This window comes from Rhinoraja longicauda, chromosome 30 (assembly GCF_053455715.1).
Source record: "Rhinoraja longicauda isolate Sanriku21f chromosome 30, sRhiLon1.1, whole genome shotgun sequence".
Lineage (NCBI taxonomy): Eukaryota > Metazoa > Chordata > Chondrichthyes > Rajiformes > Arhynchobatidae > Rhinoraja > Rhinoraja longicauda.
In genome coordinates this window covers 30,194,351-30,218,115 of record NC_135982.1, presented here as the reverse complement: position 1 = coordinate 30,218,115, position 23,765 = coordinate 30,194,351, and positions in this window count along the sequence as shown.

The following is a 23,765-nucleotide window of genomic DNA, read 5'->3' as shown; positions in this document are numbered from 1 at the left end:
TGGGATTAGGTATCTCAAGTCATGAATTGCCTTTGACTTATTGGTCTGAGCCACACAAAAACTTACTTTAAACCAACCCATGTTCGGGCGTGACGGTGGCGTGGCGGTAGAGTTGCTGCCTCACAGTGCCAGAGCTCCGGGTTCAATCCTGACTTTGAGTGCTGTCTGTACGGAGTTTGTCCTCTGCGCTATCCGGTTTCCTCTCACATCCCCACGTGCAGGTTTGGAGTTTAATTTGCTTCTGTAATTGTCCCGTAGGATACAACTAGTGTGTGGGAATCGCTGGTCGGCTTGGACTCGGTGGGCCGAAGGGCCTGTTTCCACGCTGTATCTCTAAACGTTAGGACTCATCCTTTAGTGTTTCTGACAAATTATTTTACGTGCACACTGACCTTTTGTGATTCAAGCCCCAACATATCATATCATATCATATCATATCATATATAATACAGCCGGAAACAGGCCTTTTCGGCCCTCCGAGTCCAACATACTGAAGCTTTTGTAGAATCATCCCATTAAGTAATAGCAGCAATGGTATAATGGTCGGCCACATCAGGGACCTCATCACCTGTGTTCTCTGGACCTTGTTCCAGCCTGACACCAACAACAACGTACAGCAATCCCAAGGTTATAGAAGAGGTGTGCTCCTGTGAATTCCCCAAAACACAGAAATGTCCTTTTAATAGACAATAGACAATAGGTGCAGGAGGAGGCCAGTCGGCCCTTCGAGCCAGCACTGCCATTCACTGTGATCATGGCTGATCATGCACAATCAGTGCCCCGTTCCTGTCTTCTCCCCATATCCCTTGAATCCGCTATCATTAAGAGCTCTATCTAACTCTAATAAACCTCATTGTATGACTCTACATACATTCGCCATATTTTTTCATTTTATTCACTAATCACCCTGACACATGCAGATGGAATATATACTGTATCTACTCATGCATGAATACCATGAGACATGTTGTTATTATTATTATTATTATTATTAATTACTTGTTCAAAGAATGCTTTGCAAATGTATGGGGGAATTTGCATGGTTGTATTTCCATAGGTCGGGTTGGCAGTAATGAACTGCCTCTGCATTTACACAGACATCTGAATGTAGGAAACCATCTTGTGTACCTGACCTACAGTTACGGGTTACTAGAGTATGGGGATCGCAGATGGGCCGAAGGGGAACCCTACCATGAGCGTTGCATGGCCTACAGCGAGCTGACCTTCTGGAGGTTAGGATCATAATTGGCAATTGTTGTGGGACTGACTGCTCCTTCTGCTGTAAATGCAGCTTTGACCACAATCATTGCGCTCGGAATTTCACAGTACATCCAAAACTCACTCAAGTCCAGTTTATTGATATCAATCTGCAGGCATTTTAACATTTAAACAAAATATTATATGGTCATTTGTTTTGGTGCATGCTGTTCATGGTACAGGTTCAAGACTCAATGCACAGTGATGGGGTAGAGGGAAAGAGAATTGCTGTTGATTCAGGAAGCCTGCTTTGATATGAAGCTTCTGGAGTCTTGAAAGAGCTGCACCAATCCAGGTGAATATTCCTTTATGTTCCTGATTTGCGTTATAGGTGGTGGGAAGACTATGGAGAACCTGAAACCAGGTCACTGGCTCTGAATTTCAACAGAGGTCCTGTCCGTTCACTCACACCAAAGGATCTTTTGTTTCTTTTGAAGAATGGAAGGGATGTTCTATGAATCTTTGTACCTTCATTTATTCTTCAACCAACACGTCCCTAACAGATTCACATCGTTTTTCTCAGATTTGCTCAATTGGAGAATTTCCTCAACAAGGAACCAATATATTCTTCAAAAGTAAATCATCAGCCAGCAATAGTAACGCTTAAACATAAATTAAATCTCAGAGTGCTGTCCGGTGAGTTCTGTGTTAAATCTAAATACTGCCTTTCAGTTTTGGCTGTCTAGATTGATAGTTTTACAGCCGGTAGTTCTACAAGGAATAGTGATGCACATCATTTATTTTACAACTAAAAATGTCTGAACCGGTATTGAATATCCCCTTATTAGGATCAAGGAAATCTAACTCTGTCCAAGTGTCCAACAATGAAATAAAGCGCTGGAAGAAGGAAGGTTTCAAAGTTAACTCCTGATCTGTGAATCTCATTGAGTCGTGGAAAAGTAGATCTCACTTTGTGATTTTGATTGTAATTTGAAACTTGCACTGGTGAGTGTAATAGCTGAGAGCAAGTTCATAATGTTGCCTTTAATTTAAACTGTGAGAGAAACGATCCGTTTGCTCGAGGTTCCTTAGCTAGGTTATTGTTTCATTCTCAGTTTATTGTGGGATTGTCCTGGTGGTTGTATGTGACGTATGGTGACAACAGGACCGTGTGCAGTGCTGTCTATACGGACTTTGTATGTTCTCCCCGTGACCTGCGTGGGTGCAGCTAGTAGATCTGCACCCTCTCCAAAGCCTCCAAATCCCTCCTATAATGGGGTGGCCAGAACTGCACACAATACTCCAAATGCAGTCTAACCAAAGACATGTAAAGCTGCATCATCTTATACTCCACTGTCCGAGCATTAAAGACTAGCTATCGTACACCTTCTTTCCAACTCTATCTACTTGTGTTGTCACTTTCAGGGAGCTGTGGACTTGGACTCCAAGATCCCTCTGTACATCAATGGTGTTAAGAGTTTGCATTAACTGTATACTTTCCCCTTCCAAAGTGCAACACCTCAAAATAGCTCAGATTAAACTCCATCTGCCATTTCAGTTGATAAGAATGTGGAGGGAATGAAATGGGTCAGGGTAGGATTGACATGAATACGAGTGCTGGATTGCATGCATGGATTCATGGCCAAAGTATCCGTGATATCTCTGTTATTCTAATCGAGCTTCAATGTCACCTCTGACTTTTGTTTAGTTTAGAAATATAGTGCGGAAATAGGCCCTCCGACCCACCGAGTCCGTGCCAACCAGCAATCCCCACTCATTAACACTATCCTCCACACACTAGGGACAACTTACATTTATACCAAGCCCATTAACCTACAAACCTGTCTGTCTTTGGAGTGTGGGAGGAAACTGGAGCACCCGGAGAAAACCCACACAGGTTTTAGATTTTTTAGATTTAGAGATACAGCGCGGAAACAGGCCCTTCGGCCCACTGGGTCCACGCCGCCCAGCGATCCCAGCACATTAACGCTATCCTACACACACTAGGGATAATTGTTACATTTGCCCAGCCAATTAACCTACATAACTGTACGTCTTTGGAGTGTGGGAGGAAACCGAAGATCTCAGAGAAAACCCATGCAGGTCACGGGGAGAACGTACAAACTCCGTACAGACGGCACATAGTCAGGATCGGACCTGAGTCTCTGGCGCTGTGAGGCAGTAACTCTACCGCTGCGCCACCGTGGTGCCAAATTGGATGATGGAAGAAGCATTAAAGATGGAAGATAAACCCAAAATGCTGGAATAACTCAGCGGGACAGGCAATATCTCTGGGGGTAAGGAATGGGTGACGTTTCAGACTGAAGAAGGGTCCCGACCCAAAACGTCACCCATTCCTTCTCTCCAGAGATGCTGCCTGTCCCGCTGAGTTACTCCAGCATTTTGTGTCTCTCTTCGGTTTAAACCAGCGTCTGTAGTTCCTTCGACACCCACCCTGTAGATCACAGCAGAGCCACTGTCTGTGTTAGACTCTGCGAAACAAACTTCCCCATGTTAGACTCCTGGGCTCTTCAACAAATGAGTAAGAAGCACAGTGTTTGCAAAGTGACATCTCCACCCAGACTGTGCCGCAGATTTACAGCTGAGGATGTACGCTACACAACACTCCAGCATCACCCCAGGCTCACCTTCCCTACAGTCTCACTTTCAATCAGATCTGACAGATAAAGAGATGAAATAAATAACTGTCAAACCTTTCTTCTGATATCAAAATGAAGCATTTAACCAGTTCACTCCCAGTTGAAGCTTCTGTGATTTTGTTCCCCAGTTGATTATTTTTTTCCTTTGAGATATTCCTGTCAGACCCATGTGAGGCCATGTGTTAGAGGGTTTACACAGTGAGCTGTATATGTGATGCACCTAGCCCACCTGTGAGTGGACAGGTACATCACATGCAACTATGTCCCCTGTACAAGACCAAGGTCATGGTTGACCAGGTGATCACCCACTGATTCCAACAGCCAGTCGTGTGTCTCCAGTCAAGGTTCCTCCTTCAACCATCATTATTAAGCAGTAATTTACCACCTCCTGTGGCAAAACACTCGCACGTTCCCACCTACATTATGCAGAGTGCTGGAATAACTCAGAGGGTCATGCAGCAGATCTGGGGAACCGGTGATACTGCAGTTCCCACAGATGCTGCCTGACCCGCTGAGTTACTCCAGCACTCTGTGAAACGTCACCTATCCATGTTCTCCACAGATGCTGCCTGACCCGCTGAGTTACTCCAGCACTCTGTGAAACGTCACCTATCCATGTTCTCCACAGATCCTGCCTGACCCGCTGAGTTACTCCAGCACTCTGTGAAACGTCACCTATCCATGTTCTCCACAGATACTGCCTGACCCGCTGAGTTACTCCAACACCAGTTGTCTTTTGTTGTAATCTGGTACCTGAAGTTCCTTGCTCCAATGAACACTACCTAGATCATAGGAACTAACACACAACACTCTCCCTGAATCAAGAGCACTAATTCACTGCACCCAACCTAAAGGGCACTAATTCACTACCTACCTACACAAGGGCACTAATTCACTACCTACCTACACAAGGGCACTAATTCACTACCTACCTACACAAGGGCACTAATTCACTAACTACCTACACAAGGGCACTAATTCACTAACTACCTTGGGAATGAGTTGACTGCAAACTCCCTGTACCAGAGGGACTGACACCCCCCTCTCTGGGTCATGTATCTGACCTGACCTATCCTTTGCTGCAGTGCTACTTCTCATCGGCAGAGTCTCAGGGTTAGTGATGATCTGCCTTCACTCTGGGTTTGTGGGTCTGAGGAGGCCGACTACAAGCAGTGTAGGTTCTGCTGTTTACACATGGTCTCCATGCGCTCCCGTTGGAAAGGGAGTTGCTCCAGTCTACCCAAGATGGTCTTTCCCCATTCTGAGCATTAAATGCCAGGGATGTCAGGGTCTCACCATCTTGTAATCACCAGAGACCTGGAGCAGTCACAAGATTTGCCGCAAGCTGTAACTCAGTGACAGGCTCTTGATTAGAGTCATAGAGTGATACAGCGTGGAAACAGGCCCTTCTGCCCAACTGGCCCAACCTGCCCACACTGTCCAACATCTCCCATCTACACTAGTCCCACCTGCCTGCGTTTGGCTCATATCCCTCCACACCTGTCCTATCCAAGTACCTGGCTGTTTCTTCAATGTTGTAATAGTCCCAGCTTCAACTACCTCTGCTGCTAGCTTGTTCCATTCACCCACCACCCTCTGGGTGATTCTGGAATGGCATGATGAAGATGAAGATTATCACGTTTGATCAATAGATTAACTCCACAGGAGGAGCTGCAACAAGGCATGTCCAGTTTATTCAAGGGTACATGTAACACTTAACAGTAAATGTCACACACGTTACGTAAACGCCAGTCCTGACGCGTACTCAGTTAAATTAGGAAACCAGGCCCATGGGGGTTTGTGGAGTTACATTCCTGCAGGGTTTCTAAGCTTCAGAAACAGAAAATTAAACTGGGGGAAGAAATGGGTGATGTTGCTGTTGTAACAGGAGATATCTCCAATCACACACACTTTAAGTGTTGTGTTGGTCTTTTATCCCAGCGTTGAGTAGAGTAATAAACTCCACCATGTTCATGACTGAGACATGCCATCATGACTGAAGCATGCTGACATTTTCCAACATGTGCATCAGACCCATCACTGGAGTGTGTGCTGAACAACTGCACTTTCAACCACTTCTTTATATCTTTCCAGAGACCAATAAACCTTTTGTTTCTGACATGTTTCAGGTTGGGCTTCCTTCACACTACCTGGCCCCAATCCCATGAAGGGAGTGTATGACCGAACTCAGTACACGTATCATCTTACATGTATCCTCAATACAAGCATGCATTGTCTTCCTGCTGACTGGTTAGCACACAGTAAAAGCTTTTCACTGTTCCTTGGTACACGGGACAATACTCAATGTCCAAATCCAGTGGACTTCATCCAGCTTCAGTTCCAAAGACATGCCCATGATATTGGTAGAACCAGAGCAGGAATGAAGAATGAAGCAGACTCCAACATGTGGATAGAATGGGGAAACAAAACCTCCTCAACCTTGATAAAGACATTTAATTTTCAACTGCTCCGTGGGCTGTGGGCATGGCTGTGTTGGCCAACACTTTTTGCTTGCTCTGCATTTCTCTTGAACTAATTGAGCTGCTGGGTCTTCCCCCAGACTAGTTATTAATTGATTCCATAGCAGCTCCATTTCCCTCCCTGAGAAATGCTAGTGAACCGGATGGGGTTTTATGACAATCCACTCATTCCATGGTCACCCATTACTGAGATTGGCTTTATACTGCAGATTTATTTAAATTGATTGTAGTTCCCCAGTTGCAAGGAGCAATTCAATCTGATGACATGGAAATGAAACAGTCTAGGCCTCTGGATCCTAATCCATTACATCAAACGCTACTTTTCTGCAGCGTCCCCTGTGAGATTACAGTATCAAGTGTAATACTATTACAAACTTACAAGCAGTTCAATCATGCTAAAAGGACAACTTGTGAAAGACAAATTGTGGACTTGTGTCAGGGAAATATTAATGGGGGCATTGACTCTGGAAGTGGGATTGTATAGGGCCAAGAACTAGGAACCATGCAGAAACAGCATGGGACAGGGGTAAGGAAAAGGCCCATCTATTCTGGATGGATGAGGTGAACAACAATAATGCAGGACAAAGCTCCCCCTTCTGCATCTATCATTACATTCTCTGGATGAGGGAAGATGTAAGCGTGCAACAAGTTGGAAGACGACTAACATGATCCCAAGAGAGACACAAAAAGCTGGAGTAACTCAGCGCGTCAGGCAGCATCTCTGGAGAGAAGGAATGGGTGGCGTTTCGGGTCGAGACCCTTCTTCAGACATGATCCCAATGTTCCTTCACTTGTTTACTCATAAACGAAAAATCCTTTACCTTATCTTCAACATAATTCCTTGTCTAGTTTTTGGTCTATTACCATGTTGATCTGCTTGCTCTGACCAGAGAGCAGTGCTGAACCACTATCTACCTCATTGGTGACCCTCGAACTATCCTTGATCGGACTTTGCTGGCTTTACCTTGCACTAAATGTTATTCCCTTATCATGTATCTATACACTGTAAATGGGTTGATTGTAATCGTGTATTGTCTTTCTGCTGACTGGCTAAAACACAACAAAAGCTTTTCACTGTACCTCGGTACACGTCACAGTAAACTAAACGATCAACGGACCCATGGACTATAGGTGGGATTTCTCTCTCTGAGCATGATCTCAGGCTAACCAAAAAGCTTGAAGGCATCTCCCACCAGATCCAAGCACAACGTCTTCCCTGTTGTTAGTAGACTCTTGAACGGACCTCTCATGAGCTGAGGATGTGTTCCTGATCTCCCAATCTACCTTTCTGAGATCCTCGTGCTTTTTTGATCTGCACTTTCTGCGTAGCTGCAACACTGTACTCTGAGCTCTGTGTCCTTTGTCTTTTGCACAACCTGATGCTGTGGTGGATGGTGGTTCGGCTGGTCCTTTACCTGCGGTCTGTGGTCTGCAGTGTTTCTCACCCCCAATCCTCTCCTGATGAGTAAATGACACACAGGTGACCCCAATGTTACGCACAAAATCTCTCCTGAGGAGACCACAGGATACGGTCAGCGGGGATTGGAAAACTGTGCCATAGATATGGGGGGAGTGGCCTTCCTGAGGGACCTTCAGACGTATTTTGCAGGAGGTTTTAATGTGCATCTGTCAATGTTAACCTGGATTTGGGTTTGAGTGTCTGAAATTGTTAACACAAATGTTCCATTGCCACCTCCAGCTTCCTGCATCATGTGGAGGATTATAATGAAAATGGTATCAACTCAGATCAGAAATGACAGAAAACATAACAAAACATTAATAAAGCATTCGTAGACAAACTGGAGGGTAAGAAAAGAGCAATTTCCATCCCGATTCAGGAATATCACGAGGAGAATTAAAATGGAAAGTTAATAACAACAGAGGAATATGGAAAAAAATGTTGTGTCAGGGGGGGAATCGAATATCATTGGATGTGACAGCACGGTGTTACGAGAGGAGGGGGGAGCAGTAATGGACAAGCCCAGTTGAAGAGGGATCTCTGATGTGTGCTGCAGAATGTACTGCTGTCTCCATGTCTCCCGAGGTCATGTAAATAGCGTGAAAGATGAGTCTGAAATAGTTGAGTAAGTTCAACCAATCGTCTGTGTAACTCTATACTTCAAGAGTAAACCTTGAAGAGGTAAAGCTGAAACCTTGAATGATTCATTTTTAATTGAAGAATCGTTGCTGTGGTACTCAGTTCTAATCTCTGCAGTTCCATTTGGTTAAGTATTTGACACAAGTGTGTGGGGCCAAATATTCTTATCATCAGCCACATCACAGAACAGAGAGACAGAGAGATCAGGGACAGATGGATGTGTGAACACAAGAATAGTCACTTTTGTTCCCGCATTAAAAATTATTTTGGCCTTTTACCTCTGGGATGTGAGTTCAAATTGAGCGCAGGCCTACAGTATAGATGTTTATCTGTCTGTAACATGCTACACAAGTTCACAGCTCAATCCAGCTCCGAGCAGACACGAGCCCACAGTACAAATATTACCCAGGCTTCATCCACGCATCAATGTAAAATACTTATCAACATTCAATTATCCCAAAGCACTTCATGGCAGTGGTTTTGGAAAAATAAATTAGCAATGAGTTACATTTCTTTCACCCAGAGTAAGAGAGGACATAGGTTTATGGGAAGAAGGGGAAGATTGAATAGGAAACTGAAGCGCAACGTTTTTTACACAGAGGGTGGTGGGTGTATGGAACGAGCTGCCAGAGGAGGTAGTTAAGGCAGGGACTATAATAACATTCCAAAAAACATTTAGACATGTGCATGGATAGGACAGGTTTAGAGGGAAATGGTCAAACGCAGGCAGGTGGGACTATAGATGGGGCATGTTGGTCGGTGTGGGCAAGTGGGACTAGTGTAGATGGGGCATGTTGGTCGGTGTGGGCAGATGGGACTAGTGTAGATGGGGCATGTTGGTCGGTGTGGGCAGGTGGGACTAGTGTAGATGGGGCATGTTGGCCGGTGTGGGCAGGTGGGACTGGTGTAGATGGGGCATGTTGGTCGGTGTGGGCACGTTAGGCCCTGTTTCCATGCTGGACACTTGTTTCCACACTGACCACAGAATGATATTACAACAGGCAAAATCTTGGGTTCCAAGTGATAAGTTTTGAGAAGTGACTTCAAGGAGGGGGGAGAGTTTTGTAAAACAAGTTTAGGGATGGAATTCCAGTCTCAGGGTTTAGAAAGCTGAAGGCACAACTTCTAATGAAGGGATGATCAACAGGGGAGAAGTGGGAACTTGCAAAAAGCTTGGACGGTCTAATGTTGGACAATGTTGCAGTGATAGAGAAGAGAGAGGGCGTAGAGATGAGAATACCAGGACGAGGGCAGCCTGGGGCCAATGTAAACGAGTGAATGTGGGGAGTGGTGGAGACAGTCCACTTTAAATTGCCACTCTGTAGTTGGGTCTCTCTATTCCATTCACTAAGCAACTGCACACATTCACAGGCCAAAGCAGAGCTCTCTTCCTTTAAAAAATGACATGAATGTTTGATATCTGTTTGAATTTCAGCTAAAATAAATAAAACATTCATTCTGCAGTCGTCATTGTTTGGTGCCACCAGATGTAATGGGTTTGGGAGTGTGAACTTGACATCTGCAGCCTGTGTCTACAACTCTACAACTGTAGCAGAGGTGATACGATTCCCCTCAGTGTAAGGGCTAAAGATATCACCAACAAACACAATGATGCTGTGACCAAAAACACACCATTACTTCCTCACAAGAGCAGGGAAATTCAGCATGTCTCACATGACTTTCCATTTCTACAGCCACACCATGGTAACCTTCCTGTTGGGATGCATCACAACTTGGTTTGGCAACTGCTCTGCCAACGCTGCAAGAAATGACAACCCAACCCGTCCCACAGGCCAATCTCTCTCCCCCCCCATTCACCATCTATTTCTCCTGCTGCTTTGGGAACGTAGCCAATATAATCAAGAACCACTCACATCCGGGTCATTCCCTCTTCTCTCCTCTCCTGACGGGCAGAACATTTCAGTTTAAAAACACATGTCACCAGATTCAAGAACAGTTTCCTCCCTGCTGTTATCACACTAGTGAATGGGCCTCTCATATTCTAATGATATATTCCTGATCTCCCAATCTATCTCAATGCGGTCCCTGAACTATTTTATCTGCACTTGTTAATGGTAACTATTATTGAGCCCATCTCACCATCAGGCAATGGTCAGAACTTATCATGTGAAAAATTCCGTCTCCCCTCTTGTCCTTTCGCCAATTATTTCAAATTTGTATCCTCTGGTTTTGACATTTCTACCACTCCCATTTTACACAGTAAGGCTGTTAACATCATCCATGCAATTCCTTGGTTCACTCTGAAAGAATTGCCCAGGAACAGCTCTGCCCAAGACCACAAGGAATTGCAGAGTTGGAGGCAGTGCCCAATCCATCTCACAAACTTCTCTTCCCTTCCGTGCCCCCATCTGCACTTCATCCTGCCAAGGAAAGAGGCAATGCTGTCAAGGACCACTCTTACCCCCATCATTCCCACTTGTCCACCAGAAGGTACTACATAAATGCAGCCTGCCCCCTTCCAGTCTCTCTAACCACTGCATCTAATTGAAAGATGAAAGACATCTTTGGTATCATTCACATGAATCTCCTCCATCGTTTTCTTGGGCTTAATAGCATGAGCCTATTGGCATTCATTGTATGTGCTCCCACCCTGAATCTGCATCCTTCAGCACCAATTGAAAGCAAAATATCTTTAAATGTCTATTTGAAACGCAAGTTATACCATAAATGGCCATCAATGAGGGCAGTGCAGCTTAGAAATGCTTCCAAATATTGTGGGCATGGATGACTACGATATAATTCATAGAATTATTACCACATGGTTTTGCTTATTGTGCAAGTAAAGTGGCCGTTCATCCAAATTTCAAGACGAGTGGAATTTTCACAGCAGTGCTATAGAATGTTCTCCAAACAGAATCTATTGTGCTGGAGCCACTTGACGTGTTTATGAAAGTAAGGTATATATATATATATAAAGCCCCAAGGCCTATGTGGTAGAGTAACCTCACCAGAAGCTGCTGACAATTGGATCCAACAGCAAATAACCACCGGCCGATATGGTGCGAGAATTCTTCAATGTTTCCTTCATTTTGGAACATTGAAACATAGAAACATCGAAAATAGGTACAGGAGGAGACCATTCAGCCCTTCGAGCCAGCACCGCCATTCATTGTGTAGGAAAATAACTGCAGATGCTGGTACAAATCGAAGGTATCACAAAATGCTGGAGTAACTCAACAGGTCAGGCAGCATCTCTGGAGAGAAGGAATGAGTGATGTTTTGGGTCGAGACCCTTCTTCAGACTGGTGTCGGGGGGGGGGGGGGTGAGAATGCACTTCACACAGTAGACTTCAGTCGTAGGGATAGCTGCAAACTAACAAAATGATGGATCAATAATGATCAATGGATCAATAATGAGGAAAGGTCGACCAGAAACGTTACCTATTCCTTTTCTCCAGAGATGGCGTCTGACCCACTGAGTTACTCCAGCTTTTTGTGTCTATCTTTGATCAATACTAATCCCTCACTAACACTACTGGAAATCCATCGTTTGGTCATTATTATCTTGCTGTCTTATCACAGTGAGCTGTGTGCTGATTAGTCTCAGTTATTTACAGCTGTGACTTCACAAATGTTTCATTGGCTGTCAAACACTTGGATCATGCTGAAACTGGGAGGGATATAAAGATGGTTCCTGCCTTTATTGGAGAGGAGACAAGAGGATGGCAAAGTCATGGTGACCCTGGCGGTGTGAGGTGTGAGGTGTGAGGTGTGAGGTGTGAGGTGTGAGGTGTGAGGTGTGAGGTGTGAGGTGTGAGGTGTGAGGTGTGAGGTGTGAGGTGTGAGGTGTGAGGTGTGAGGTGTGAGGTGTGAGGTGTGAGGTGGGCGGTGTGAGGTGGGCGGTGGGATAGTGTGAGGTGGGCGGTGGGATAGTGGGAGGTGGGAGGTGGGAGGTGGGATAGTGGGAGGTGGGAGGTGGGATAGTGGGAGGTGGGAGGTGGGAGGTGGGAGGTGGGAGGTGGGAGGTGGGATAGTGGGAGGTGGGAGGTGGGAGGTGGGAGGTGGGATAGTGGGAGGTGGGAGGTGGGAGGTGGGAGGTGGGCGGTGAAGATCGCACGTTGTTGAACTACTGCAGAGAGGAACCTACAGAGTTACAGTGAGTGGCAGGCAGTGAGAGAGAGAGAGGGAGAGGGGGAGGGGGAGGGAGAGGGAGAGGGGGAGGGGGAGGGGGAGGGGGATGGGGAGAGAGGAATTAAATAACAGAGAATGAGAGATACAGAGCCTGGAGGCCTTGTCACAAAAGGTTATTTAAGCACAATGTTAAATGTTAAATAATACTTGACCAAGACCTGCACAGGAGTGATTTTGCTGCTGATAACAGATGTGTTTGCAGCAAGCCTGTTGGAGCTAGGAGCTCTAGGCTTTGACATGCTCCATGATAATCAGCTCACCTTGGCCACCTTTCCCTGACCACAGCTGGATGTGTTGGGCCTCCCCTCTTGGGTACGAGTGCGGCCCTTTCTCTGAGCCGGGCGGGACATTTGGGCGGGACGATTGGGTGGAGCGTTTGCATTCCTTTCCCGGTGCCAATTGGCCTCAGTAACACTGCAAACGTGTTACAAATGGGAAGTGGCAGGGACATGTCGGCAGGCTCGCACGGTTGATAACTTTCTGCAGGCAACATTTCCAAACCCACATTTCTCAAACGTGATGAGTTACCAAGCGGAACCATTAATGACAGAAAAGATTTTAATAAATTATTTTTTGTCAGACAGCAAACCACAGTTATGACACACAAATCATCCTTTATTTTGCTTCGTGAATGAGTGACGTGCTGTTGGTAAAGTCCAGGTGCTCATCCTGGCCCGCCCTTCACTCTGACTGGTGAACTACTCCAGTTAGTGAATGAGTGACGTGCTGTTGGTAATGTCCAGGTGCTCATCCTGGCCCGCCCTTCACTCTAACAGGTGAACCACTCCAGTTAGACAGCAGTTGGACAGGCCTGCCTTGGTCTGGAGCTTGGTGCACAAATGGCTCACCAAATACTTGGATCTCATTGAATTGAGGGGAACGAAGGGTTTGTGTGGAGTTAGCAATCCACAGCCAATATTCCTGTCAGCTTGTGGGCAAAACGTTATTATAATTTATATAATATAATGTCACGGTGGCGCAGCGGTAGAGTTGCTGCCTCACAGCGATAGAGAGCTGGGTTTGATCCTGACCACGGGTGCTGTCTGTACGGAGTTTGTACATTCTCCCTGAGACCACGTGGGTTTTCTCCGGGTGCTCCAGTTTCCTCTCACCCTCCAAAGACGTGCGGTAGGTTAATTGGCTACGGTAAAAATTGTAAATTGTCCCATAGTGTGTGTAGAATAGTGTTAGTGTGCGGGGTTCGCTGGTCAGCACGGGCTCAGTGGGCCGAAGGGCCTGTTTCCGTGCTGTGTCTGAGCTAAACTAATTCAGTTAATTAATCAGTCTGCTACCTAAATCCCATCATGTTTACTTACATTCAAACTGAGAATCATAAGACATAATTGAAACATTAAACAAATAATTAAATATACAGCGTAGTCTGACCGTAACAGAACACTTCACCAGCGAGTGTACATTAATGTTGGGACTGGGGCTGTCAGAGTAGGAAAGGCTCCCTCAGTCATTGTAATGGATGTTTCGTACAGTAACGTTCAGTTTGCTTAGATCCATACCACAAATAGCCAACCTTTCCCGCAACAACATCAGAGGACAATTGGTGTAAGAAGTGGAGGCACAAGGAACTGCAGATGTTAGAATCTTGAGCAAAACACAAAGAGGTGGAGGAACTCATTGTATCAGGCAGCATCTGTGGAGGGAATGGAGAGGTGATGTTTCAGGTCGAGACCCTTCAGACGCAGAAGGAAAGTCCAGGCCGGGAACATCGTTATTAGGGAAATACTGGGAACACACAGCAGGACTAGAAGCATCTGTGGAAGACCTTTCCACTGAACTGGGAAGGAGAGTAAACAGGTGTTTCTGTTTCTCTCCCCACAGATGCCGCCTGACCTGTGAAGTATCTCTCACAGTTTCTGTTAGGAAAGTACAATGGTTTTACTTCTGAGTCAAAAGGATTACTGTAAACGGAACTCTGGGTTCCTCCAGTGAGTTTGTACAGAGGGACATCACAAGACCATTCTTACCCCCCCCCGTCTAATCAGATTGACACCTCGTGTAAACGCCCCTCCGCCTGTCACCTGTGGAAACAGTTTACAATCTGAAGAAATCCGTTGACATTTGCTTCCCATTTGCAGGTGACATTGTTACCCGCCAGTATGCAAGGCAGCGATCGATCGGCGTGGAGTATCGACTGGTGCCAACTGATTGCTGAGACCCTGTGACCTGCTGCAGGTAACAGAGGCTTCATCTTGCGCCCACCACAAGCCAGTGTAGTAACAAACTGATACACGTCTGCGTACAGGAACAAGCCGTTTATAACTGATCTCCACGCGTGGGTTAGAGAGGGTGGAGAGGGTGGAGAGGGTGGAGAGGGTGCAGAGAAGATGTGACCCAGACTGGCAGAGGGTAGCATGATGAAAGGTTGCATGGACTGCCATTCTCTTCTTTCGAACAGAGGGGATTGAGGAGAGATTTACAGTAATTGAGGTAAATACAATTTGGATAATAGTGTATGAGTGTACAAGGGTATGAGTGTACAAGGGTACGAGTGTACGCATGTACAAGGGTACGAGTGTACAAGGGTATGAGTGTACAAGTGTACGAGTGTATCAGTGTATGAGTGCACAAGTGTACAATAGACAATAGGTGCAGGAGTAGGCCATTCAGCCCTTCGAGCCAGCACCGCCATTCAATGCGATCATGGCTGATCACTCTCAATCAGTACCCCGTTCCTGCCTTCTCCCCATACCCCCTCACTCCGCTATCCTTAAGAGCTCTATCCAGCTCTCTCTTGAAAGCATCCAACGAACTGGCCTCCACTGCCTTCTGAGGCAGAGAATTCCACACCTTCACCACTCTCTGACTGAAAAAGTTCTTCCTCATCTCCGTTCTAAATGGCCTACCCCTTATTCTTAAACTGTGGCCCCTTGTTCTGGACTCCCCCAACATTGGGAACATGTTTCCTGCCTCTAATGTGTCCAATCCCCTAATTATCTTATATGTTTCAATAAGATCCCCCCTCATCCTTCTAAATTCCAGTGTATACAAGCCTAATTGCTCCAGCCTTTCAACATACGACAGTCCCGCCATTCCGGGAATCAACCTAGTGAACCTACGCTGCACGCCCTCAATAGCAAGAATATCCTTCCTCAAATTTGGAGACCAAAACTGCACACAGTACTCCAGGTGCGGTCCCACCAGGGCCCGGTACAACTGTAGAAGGACCTCTTTGCTCCTATACTCAACTCCTCTTGTTATGAAGGCCAACATTCCATTGGCTTTCTTCACTGCCTGCTGTACCTGCATGCTTCCTTTCAGTAACTGATGCACTAGGACACCCAGATCTCGTTGAACATCCCCTCTTCCTAACTTGACACCATTCAGATAATAATCTGCCTTTCTATTCTTACTTCCAAAGTGAATAACCTCACACTTATCTACATTAAACTGCATCTGCCATGTATCCGCCCACTCACACAACCTGTCCAAGTCACCCTGCAGCCTTATTGCATCTTCCTCACAATTCACACTACCCCCCAGCTTAGTATCATCTGCAAATTTGCTAATGGTACTTTTAATCCCTTCATCTAAGTCATTAATGTATATCGTAAATAGCTGGGGTCCCAGCACCGAACCTTGCGGTACCCCACTGGTCACTGCCTGCCATTCCGAAAGGGACCCATTTATCCCCACTCTTTGCTTTCTGTCTGTCAACCAATTTTCTATCCATGTCAGTACCCTACCCCCAATACCAAGTGCTCTAATTTTGCCCACTAATCTCCTATGTGGGACCTTGTCGAAGGCTTTCTGAAAGTCGAGGTACACCACATCCACTGACTCTCCCCTGTCAATTTTCCTAGTTACATCCTCAAAAAATTCCAGTAGATTTGTCAAGCATGATTTCCCCTTCGTAAATCCATGCTGACTCGGAATGATCCTGTTACTGCTATCCAAATGCTCAGCAATTTCGTCTTTTATAATTGACTCCAGCATCTTCCCCACCACTGATGTCAGACTAACTGGTCTATAATTACCCGTTTTCTCTCTCCCTCCTTTCTTAAAAAGTGGGATAACATTTGCTATCCTCCAATCCACAGGAACTGATCCTGAATCTATAGAACATTGAAAAATGATCTCCAATGCTTCCACTATTTCTAGAGCCACCTCCTTAAGTACTCTGGGATGCAGACCATCAGGCCCTGGGGATTTATCAGCCTTCAGTCCCATCAGTCTACCCAAAACCATTTCCTGTATAATGTGGATTTCCTTCAGTTCCTCCATCACCCTAGGTTCTCCGGCCCCTAGAACATTTGGGAGATTGTGTGTATCCTCCTCAGTAAACACAGATCCAAAGTAACGGTTTAACTCGTCTGCCATTTCTTTGTTCCCCATAATAAATTCCCCTGCTTCGGTCTTCAAGGGACCCACATTTGCCTTGACTATTTTTTTCCTCTTCACGTACCTAAAAAAACTTTTGCTATCCTCCTTTATATTATTGGCTAGTTTACCCTCGTACCTCATCTTTTCTCCCCGTATTGCCTTTTTAGTTAACTTTTGTTGCTCTTTAAAAGAGTCCCAATCCTCTGTCTTCCCACTCTTCCCACTACAAGGGTACAAGGGTATGAGTGTACAAGGGTATGAGTGTATAAGGGTATGAGTGTACAAGGGTACGAGTGTACAAGGGTACGAGTATATGAGTGTACAAGGGTATGAGTGTACAAGGGTACGAGTGTACAAGGGTACGAGTGTACAAGGGTACGAGTATATGAGTGTACAAGGGTATGAGTGTACAAGGGTATGAGTGTACAAGGGTATGAGTGTACAAGGGTACGAGTGTACAAGGGTACGAGTGTACAAGGGTACGAGTATATGAGTGTACAAGGGTATGAGTGTATAAGGGTATGAGTGTACAAGGGTACGAGTATATGAGTGTACAAGGGTACGAGTGTACAAGGATACGAGTGTACAAAGGTATGAGTACAAGTGTACAAGTTTACGAGGGTATGTGTACAAGTGTATGAGTGTACAAGGGTACAAGTGTATGAGTGTACGAGTGTATCTGTATGAGTGCACGAGTGTACAAGGGTATGAGTGCACGAGTGTATTAGTGTACAAGTGTTCAAGGGAACGAGTTTACAAGGGTGCGAGTGTACTGGTGAATGAGTGTTCTAGGGTACACTAGGGCACTAGTGTACATGGGTACATGTGTACGAATGTGCAGGGATACGAGTGTACAAGGGTACGAGTGTATGATCGTATGAGGGTACGAGTGTAATAGTGTATGAGTGTACTGGTGTGCAAGGGTACAAATATACTAGTGTCCTAGGATATGAGTGTACAAGGATACTAGTGAAAGCAATCAGGAAGAATATACTCCCCCAGGGTTTAAAAGTGGAAAGATTAAAGAGGACATGATGCCCAACTCATGGAGTGGAGGTGCAGGGAGGTTCTGCAGGAGAAGAGGTGTAGGGAGGTTCTGCAGGAGTGGAGGTGTAGGGAGGTTCTGCAGGAGTGGAGGTGCAGGGAGGTTCTGCAGGAGTGGAGGTGCAGGGAGGTTCTGCAGGAGTGGAGGTGCAGGGAGGTTCTGCAGGAGTGGAGGTGCATGGAGGTTCTGCAGGAATGGAGGTGTAGGGAGGTTCTGCAGGAGTGGAGGTGCAGGGAGGTTCTGCAGGAGTGGAGGTGCATGGAGTTTCTGCAGGAGTGGAGGTGCATGGAGTTTCTGCAGGAGTGGAGGTGCATGGAGTTTCTGCAGGAGTGGAGGTGCATGGAGGTTCTGCAGGAGTGGAGGTGCATGGAGGTTCTGCAGGAGTGGAGGTGCATGGAGTTTCTGCAGGAGTGGAGGTGCATGGAGGTTCTGCAGGAGTGGAGGTGCATGGAGTTTCTGCAGGAGTGGAGGTGCATGGAGGTTCTGCAGGAGTGGAGGTGCATGGAGGTTCTGCAGGAGTGGAGGTGCATGGAGTTTCTGCAGGAATGGAGGTGTAGGGAGGTTCTGCAGGAGTGGAGGTGCATGGAGGTTCTGCAGGAGTGGAGGTGCAGGGAGGTTCTGCAGGAGTGGAGGTGCATGGAGGTTCTGCAGGAATGGAGGTGCATGGAGGTTCTGCAGGAGTGGAGGTGTAGGGAGGTTCTGCAGGAGTGGAGGTGCATGGAGGTTCTGCAGGAGTGGAGGTGCATGGAGGTTCTGCAGGAATGGAGGAACCAGGAACCTTCATCACCTTCACCAACCCTTGGATCTACATTTAGAGACAAGTTGGTCCACGTGCTGAGAGCCGGATGGGGAGGGTTGATTATGTCTACACCTCACGCTGCCTCGGCAAGGCCAGCAGCATCATCAAGGACCAGTCTCACCCCGGCCACTCCCTCTTCTTCCCTCTCCCATCGGGCAAGAGGTACAGAAGTGTGAAAACGCACACCTCCAGATTCAGCGGCAGTTTCTTCCCGGCTGTTATCAGGCAACTGAACCGTCCTCTCACCAACCAGAGAGCAGTCCTGAACTACAATCTACCTCATTGACTATCCTTGTTCAGACTTTGCTGGCTTTACCTTGCACTAAACGTTATTCCCTTACCATGGTATCTGTACACTGTGGACGGCTCGATTGTAATCATGTATTGTCTTTCCGCTGGCTGGTTAGCACGCAACAAAAGCTTTTCACTGTACCTCGGTACACGGGACAATAAACTAAACTTAAATATTGTATAACTTTCACATTTGACAAGAGATTGTCAGTTCAAGCCACTTAAACCAAAGTATTTCCTTCCAAGGTGTTTAAAAACAGGAGTTGGTGATATTTTGATGTCAACTGCACAGTGAGTGGTCTCTGTTTCTCTTTCACAACTGTTACACGTTCCATGTCATGGTGACCCTTGCATTACCTAGACAGAGTGTGTCTTGCATCTCTGAGGAGGAGAATGCCCGAGCACTTTGGTGAAATAACCAAACTGTGCGGCTAATTGATCCCAAATGGTTGCTTTCAAAACCCTCTTCATTTTTTGCGTGTTTACACAGCTTTACTGGCCCGGGATGGAAGCCCTGGCTTAATGGGGACTGTAATCACTTTGAAAACAGTTTAGTCAGTGAAAGAGAAAAAAAGTTTCCAAAATACCGATGAAGAGTTGTCAGGCAGTGTTATTGTTTTCTTTGCATTTACGGGATTTGCGCTGTTCTTGGGTCACCTGACATAACAGAAAACATCCCTCTCCTTGTCACTAGACCATTGACAGCCACAGAGTGCACCTCACCATGACGACTGGTTGTTAAGATTTCCTGACAATATTGATGAATCTGAACAGTGTTTGGCAAAATCCTGGCTTCAGCAATGCGGGAGGATAACAAAGTAATGCTCCCTGTTCTTCCTGCTTCCTCTGTCTCAATGCCTTGTCCTTCCTACCTCTGACCTTGGTCCACCTGTGGATGTAGAATCACAGCAGGTCATGGTCTTACCACGATCTCCCACACCCACTTCATCTCAACATCCCGTGGTCTCTAGCACCTGGTATAATGTAGAACGTAGAGCGTTGACATAGAACACAGAATGTAGAACATGTCGTTCTATATTCTCAAAAACAGGCCCTTCGGCCCACAATGTTTGTGGCCAACATGATGCCAAGACCACTTCATATCTACCGGCACGTGATTCATATACCTCCATTCCCTGGATAATCTGCCTATCCAAAAATCTTAAACTCCACTATCATATCTACCTTCACCACCACCTTGGGTGCAAACAAAATCCTGCCCAACACATCTCCTTTACACTTTACCCCTCTCACCAAACAAAGTGACAGCAAAAAGAGGCCATTCTACCCACCTTGCCCATCGTGCCAATGTGATCGTAAGGTTCATTCTAGTTCCCAGCTCGTGATTGGGATCAGGACGAGCTTTGGATAAGTGGGGATTTGATAGAAACCTACGAAGGGACCAAACGTGGGCAGGTGGGGCTAGTGGAGATGGGGCACGTTGGTCGGTGTGGGTAAGTTGGGCTGAAGGGCCTGTTTCCACGCTGTGTCACTCTGTGACTCTATGACATTTCCAGCACTCTACTCCCTAACATTATAGTTTAAAATGTCAGAGAATCGAAGGAGACAAATTAAACAATTTCCACCCTTGTTGAGAAAGTTGCTTGTATTGTAGTGGTTGGAATTAACTCAATTTTGTCCATGTACCTGTCCCAATGTTTTTTAAACATTGCAATAGTCCCAGCCTCAACTACCTCCTCCAGCAGCTCGTTCCATACACCCACCACCCTCTGTGTAAAAACGTTGCCTCTCAAGTTCCTATTAAATCTTTCCCCCTTCACCTTAAACCACCTCATCTCCCATATTCTCCTTCATTCCCATGAACTGCCCCCAGATTCGACCACACACCCAGATATTAAGGCAGTCTGTAGTGGATAGGTAATGTCCAACTCACATAGACACAGAGTGCTGGAGTAACTCAGCGGGTCAGGCAGCATCTGTGGAGAACATGGATAGGTGATGTTTCACAGAGTGCTGGAGTAACTCAGTGGGTCAGGCAGCATCTGTGGAGAACATGGATAGGTGACGTTTCACAGAGTGCTGGAGTAACTCAGTGGGTCAGGCAGCATCTGTGGAGAACATGGATAGGTGACGTTTCAAATTGAAGAAGATCACCCCTCATCCCGTTAGAACTTTGTGGGTTTCTATGAAACCGCCACTTTATTCTTCAAAGGTCATCCTGATCTTGAAAGACCATCAGACCTTGAAACGGATCCACGACTGCAACCTAACACACGTGGTCAGGATGGAACCCAGGTCTCTGGGGCTGAGGCAGCAACTCTACCACTGCGCCACCAGGCTGCCCTATAGTGTCTGTGTATACTGAGGAAGGGTCTCAACCCAAAACGTCACCCACTCCTTCTCTCCAGAGATGCTGCCTGTCCCGCTGAGTTACTCCAGCATTTTGTGTTTCTCTTTAATATTGTTCCGTTTGACTTCAACGAGTGAACAGGCAGTATCAGTTTAATGTCACGTTTATGAAAACCAGAGCCCTGGTGTTGGGGTCCCTGGTGTTGGGGTCCCTGGTGCCGGGGTCCCTGGGGCTGGGGTCTGTGGTGTCCCTGGTGCTGGTGTCCCTGGTGTTGGGGTCCCTGGTGTTGGGGTCCCTGGTGTTGGGGTCCCTGGTGTTGGGGTCCCTGGTGTCCCTGGTGCTGATGTCCCTGGTGCTGGGGTCCCTGGTGCTGGGGTCCCTGGTGCTGGAGTCCCTGGTGTTGGGGTCCCTGGTGTTGGGGTCCCTGGTGTTGGGGTCCCTGGTGCCGGGGTCCCTGGGGCTGGGGTACCTGGTGTCCCTGGTGCTGGGGTCCCTGGTGCTGGGGTCCCTGGTGCTGGGGTCCCTGGTACTGGAGTCCCTGGTGTTGGGGTACCTGGTGTTGGGATCCCTGGTGCCGGGGTCCCTGGGGCTGGGGTCCCTGGTGTTGGGGTCCCTGGTGTCCCTGGTGCTGGGGTCCCTGGTGTTGGGGTCCCTGGTATTGGGGTCCCTGGTGTGGGGTTCCCTGGTGCCGGGGTCCCTTGGGCTGGGGTCGCTGGGGTCCCTGGTGTCCCTGGTGCTGGGGTCCCTGGTGCTGGGGTCCCTGGTGTTGGGGTCCCTGGTGTTGGGGTCCCTGGTGTTGGGTCCCTGGTGCCGGGGTCCCTGGGGCTGGGGCCCCTGGTGTTGGGGTCCCTGGTGTCCCTGGTGCTGGGGTCCCTGGTGTTGGGGTCCCTGGTGTTGGGGTCTCTGGTGTTGGGGTCCCTGGTGTTGGGGTCCCTGGTGTTGGGGTCCCTGGTGTTGGGGTCCCTGGTGCCGGGGTCCCTGGGGCTGGGGTCCCTGGTGTCCCTGGTGTCCCTGGTGCTGGTGTCCCTGGTGCTGGTGTCCCTGGTGCTGGTGTCCCTGGGGCTGGGGTCCCTGGTGCTGGGGTCCCTGGTGCTGGGGTCCCTGGTGCTGGGGTCCCTGGAGTGGGTATTGAAGTCCCAGGCCTTGGATCCTGCAGTGGTTCCAGTGGCAGCTGGACCAACACTAGCCTCCAGTTTCCACACAGCGTGGTGAGAGGGGAGAACCAGGGGAACATCTAAACCCAACCGCAACGTGTAACATTCTGGGAAAGTCCTTCTTGATTCCTCAGGGCATTGAACGGTAACCCAGGCCATATTTACCTAAGAGACGTGAGCAGGAGTAGACCACATGGACCTGAGATCAAAAGACAAACTGCTGGAGGAACTCAGAGGGTCAGGCAGCATCTGTGGAGGAGGAACACTACGGACCACCTTGCACTAACATGGATTTGTTTTTTCTTCGTGTGTTCTGTGCTAGTGCCTGGTGTCTTGTTTTTACTGTCCTTTTCTGACTGTGTAGATGAATGTCTCTGCATGTTGTCTGAGTGCATGTGTCAGTGATGTTGCTGCAGGAACGATAGCCATTGCACCTGTACCTGACCGAGCCTTCGACAAGAGACTAGATAGCATTCACTTGTTACGACATCCCAGAACTCCTGAAAGCTCCATTGAGGTTCCGAGTGTGGATTCTCGCTCCTTTCACACTGGTGGACGTTTAAAAAGGAAGCAGATTACACGATCCACAATCTGCTCTGTCAACAGCAACGGCGATGTGTTTCCAAGTGGATGGTAAATGTCTGTTGTAGCAAATCCTCGTGATTAAGTCTATATCTCAAGGAGATTATGGATAACAGCTTTCTGACGTCCTCCATTAGCACCAGACTAACTAGGAACAGTAACATGGATCATAATTAATAACAATCTTTTTTATTGCGACATTTGCCAGGCCTCCCCCACACCATTACTCTGCACTGATATCTCCAACCTTTACGACTGACAATCAGCCATATCTTTCAGGGAACATGCCAGCCTCCTCTGCATCCTCATTGTGCATGTGTTTCTTGTTACATGAACAGAGGTCATTCTATCTTGGCCACACAAAATACCCTGAGCGTCATGCAAGAATACTCATTCCCCCAGCCCCTCGTCACCTTCCACCCTCTCTCCTACCCCTCAGGTTCACTCCAAATGCTGGCTATTCTTCCCCTGTCTTGATGCATGGCCTTGACCCAGCGTGTTGACCATTGCCTTGATCCAGCATGTTGACCATTGCCTTGACCCAGCATGTTGACCATTGCCTTGACCCAGCGTGATGACCATTGCCTTGACCCAGCGTGTTGACCATTACTTTGCCTCCACAGATGCTGCCTGACCCATTGCGTTCTCCCAACTGTTG